Source organism: Nicotiana attenuata, unplaced genomic scaffold (genome assembly GCF_001879085.1).
Source record: "Nicotiana attenuata strain UT unplaced genomic scaffold, NIATTr2, whole genome shotgun sequence".
NCBI lineage: Eukaryota > Viridiplantae > Streptophyta > Magnoliopsida > Solanales > Solanaceae > Nicotiana > Nicotiana attenuata.
This window is the reverse complement of record NW_017672902.1, coordinates 52,479-56,909: the sequence shown is the minus strand read 5'-3', so window position 1 is coordinate 56,909 and position 4,431 is coordinate 52,479. Positions and strand designations below refer to the sequence as shown.

General features: G+C 39.4%; 1 non-coding gene across 1 annotated transcript; it reads right to left on the bottom strand.

Moving 5' to 3' along the window:
* Positions 1-1,275: 1,275 nt before the first annotated feature.
* TRNAE-UUC lies at positions 1,276-1,347 on the bottom strand. Its single transcript has one exon. It is a non-coding gene; the product is annotated as a tRNA-Glu (tRNA).
* Positions 1,348-4,431: the final 3,084 nt, after the last annotated feature.

The following is a 4,431-nucleotide window of genomic DNA, read 5'->3' as shown; positions in this document are numbered from 1 at the left end:
CACAAATTAGACATGGTAGTAGCAATTAATCATGATAAGCAAATACCCATTCCCCCTAATAGCAACTAAGAGTTTACCCACACATCTACAGCCCGCATGGTCATGAATTTGACAAATGGTCTAAAAAAATAACTTAATAACTTATTAACTAAATTAAGAAAATTGAAAAATTCTAGAGATGATTTGATCATACGTGATGAAGTGGTGTTAAGGAAGGATCAAAGATGTTGAATGAAGTGGCAGATGAGTGAATCAGTTGTGTGCAATAATTTTGCCTTTGCTTTAATTTCTCAGAATTTATAAAGTCTCGACAGTAGAGTGAGGTCTACTACTTATACTTAACGTGATTTGCCAAGAGTTCAAGAGACGAGTGCGGCCACAAAATTTCTTCTGTGGTCCGCACTCTGTTACCTGTTGTGCATTTACCCTTTGATGATCTGCGGTCCGCAGAATTGCGTGTGCGATCGCAGATTTTGGTACGGACCCCATATTTCCTTGTGCGGCCACACTTTGGCCATTTCTCTGACAAGCAAACTTCAGATATTGTACAATTTTTCATCTCAAGTTGAATGGTCCGCACAAGAATTGTGCGGCCGCAGATCCCTTCTGCTATGGCGTTCAAAATTGTGCGGTCCGCACTTTTTCCATACTTAGCCAATTTTTCAGAGCACAGTTCCTGTAAAGCACAATCAATTTTGTAACACACTTCAAAACCAGTTAGCCCAAAATAAGACCTATATAAAGAAGAAGAAGAAGAAGAAGAAGAAGAAGAAGAAGAAGAAGAAGAAGAAGAAGAAGAAGAAGAAGAAGAAGAAGAAGAAGAAAAAGTAGAAATAGAAGAAGAAGAAGAAGAAAAAGAAAAAGAAAAAGAAAAAAAACATGGGTTACCTCCCAAGAAGCGTCTGATTTAACACTACGGCACGACGCAAATTACCATCACTTGAAATGAATTACTGCCACGACGTGGGTTACGAAGTCACTTAGTCGAACTAGAAAACTATAAAGAAAGGGAGGCTAAGGTTACGAAGTAAGGTCAGCTGGTTAAGGAAAGCTCAGGTTATGAAATCGCTTAGCCGTTAANGTCGGAGGTTCGAGAATCTATGAAAGGACATCTAAGGCTAAGGTTACGAAGTAAAGGAAGTCCATTACTGAGAGAAGTGGTGATCTCGTCTTGCTTGCTGGGAGAGAGGAAGCTTCCGGACCATCTTTTCCAGCCAGATAGCGAGCGATCACTCAGCAATGAACACTAACTGAAAGCGGCCGGGAATGAGTACCTATCCCTTACGGGAATCGAACCCGTGTCTTCGACATGAAAAGACGATGTCCTAACCACTGGACGAAAGGGACCAAAAAGCCATTCTTCATATACCTCAGCTCCGAGAATAGAAGTGGTTCGTTTTGTTTCTATACGCAATTCAAGATTTCGTTTGTCTTCATGTTGGCGATTTCTGATGTGAATTCGGCGGGTCGTCCCCCCTTCCTACGGGTTCCCCCACCGACCCAGTGACACACCAACCACGCCCCTTCTCTTTCTCCGATCATAAAGCCCCCTGATCCCTTTATTTGTCTTTCATCCCCCCTGAATAAGTAAGACCCCGCTCTTTCTAATTCAAAAAAAGAGGGGCGAAGCGCCCGTTTGAAGTGGCGAAGGCCTATGCTACAGTAAGAAAAAAACGTACGTTGAGGTTACGAAGTCACTTAGTCGAACTAGAAAACTATAAAGAAAGGGAGGCTAAGGTTACGAAGTAAGGTCAGCTGGTTAAGGAAAGCTCAGGTTATGAAATCGCTTAGCCGTTAATTAATTTTAAAATAAAAGAAAAATGAAAGTAGTAGTGAGGCGTCGGTACGGAATTGATCACCAACTTTTCCCAGATAATGCTTCACCCGGTGACCATTGACTCTAAACACCTCATTATTTTTATTCTTCAAGTCCAATGAACCAAAGGGTGTCACACCCACAACCTCAAACGGGCCACTCCATTTAGACTTTAACTTTTCGGGAAACATCCGTAACCGAGAATTGAACAATAATACAAGATCACCTTTTTTAAACTCCTTGTTCCTAATGTACTTGTTTTGGAGGTATTTCATCTTCTCTTTGTATAAGGACGAACTTGTGTATGCATGGTATCGAAACTCATCCAACTCATTCAATTGTGCCACCCTCAAGTTGGCGGCGACATCCCACTCAAGATTCAACTTCTTTAAAGCCCACATGGCTTTGTGCTCAAGTTCCATCGGAAGATGACAAGCTTTTCCGAACAACTAACCAATATGGAGACATTCCGATAGGTGTTTTGTAAGTCGGGCTTATAAGTCGTCCTATAAGCCCATAAAGCATCATCAAGTTTCTTTGACCAATCCGTCCGGTTAGCATTCACTATTTTGGACAAAATACTCTTTATCTCCCGGTTGGAGACTTCCACTGCACCGCTAGCATGAGGATGATAGGGGGTCGTGACTTTATGAGTGACACCATACTTGGCGAGTAAGGTATCGAAAGCTTTGTTGCAAAAATATGATCCCCCATCACTTATGATAACCCTAGGAGTACCAAATCTTATAAAAATATTCTTCTTCAAAAACGCCACCACACTTCTCGCTTTTGTCACACCCCTTTTTTCACCTCACTAACCCATTTTAAAAAAATATTTTGTAAAGTTCAAGAGGGTTTTCAATTAGAAAGTGACAAAGAATTGCGTTCAAAAGGACTTTTCAAAGTCACCACCTGACATTTGATTTTGGTGTTTCAAGTCACCTTTTTTAGAAATAATTTTTCCTTTTAACATTTTGGACTCCAAAACTGATTGCACCAAAGATTCAGGGTAAGGGGGTTCATTTGACTCGGGGAGAAGATGTTAGGCATTCACCGAGTCCCGTGAAAGTCACGATTGCGTACTCGATCTAATTGCCTTTCAGAATATTCAAATTGAGGTAAAAATAAACACAGAAAAGAAAAATAAACACACAAGAGGCTCAAGGTCGTTCCCAAAATGAAAATGAAAATAAAAAAATAAAAATACTAGGAGTTCTATTTTCGGCCTCCAAATACAAATAATTCGGTGCATACCCCGGATAAAATATATACAAAGTCTACAGGGCATTCCCCGGATTATAAACTAAAGGGAACAATTTCTTACCTCTGCGAAATAAAAGAATCGACCTAAGTTTGCCTACCCGAGTGTAGTCGGCCTAAAACATGGTCCTAACGAATACTATAAAATAAAAGATGACTAAATAAAAGAAAGATCTAATTCACGCTCATATTTTGTTTTTAACTCTTTATTTTTATTAGGCCGAGCCCGATATCTAAGCATGAAAATAAATTAATTGCTAATGGGTTTCGGCCTTTCTCTGCCTCACAGCCCAACAATCATTAAAACAAAACTACATGGAATAAGTTATCCAAACAAACCAGTCATCCAAAGCAATTAAAATATAAACTGAAAACAAGGCAAACAAAATGGTGATTTCGAAGTATGATAAGAGCCTGTTTCCTTTTAACACACCCCGACCCATTATACGGAGGACACAGGACTGGCGAAATAGGCCACATAAAGGAAGAATGGATCAAAGCATGGTAAGAGTTACTTAGTTATTCCATTAAACCCTTCTCTACCAACAACTGGACATTCATGTTACTCATTTAGCACACACCATCACAGTCATACCTATCACATATTTAATTAGGTGAATAATCTCACAAAAATCTCATCTTATCCTCCAAACTTTCCTAATGTCTCTAGCCAAACAGTTTCATGCAGCTTCTCTTCCAACAAATATGAGATATGGCACTCCACTTTCAATTAGAACACTCCCAGCAAAGATGGACGCAAAGAATCAACGTGCAACTCCAAAACATGCATACCTACGTACTTCTTTTCATTAATCAAACAAGATCCATGACATGAATGACTAACCTCAATCAATTTGCATTTATTATACTAATGACATGCTTGACAGACATTTTCCAGGAGAGATCAATCCATATTATCCAGCAGTGGCTAGGAGAGCAAGACAAAACTAAAAATGTGCAGTGTAAAGAGACATGGAACACAAAAAGGAAAACAAGCTAGCTTAAAACATGACTTTATAACACCAATGAATCACTGACCATGGGAGAACGAAAATCACTCAGTCCAAGAAAATCATGGGGAACAACAGCCCAGAAGACGATCCAAATATCCAATGCATACTGCCTAGTCATGAAGCAGAATTCAAAATGCAGGTCGCATAGACTCGAATTTCCAATGCATAATCCAATCCATTCTTTCAATTAAGCACATGAAATTTATATATGTTATGTTGAGGAAGAGGCAAACCCGAAAAATAAAGAAGATAAAGAACACCAAATTTTAACGTGGAAAATCCTTCAAATCGAAGGTAAAAACCACGGGATCACAAAGATCCAAAAAGCTCCACTATAACAAT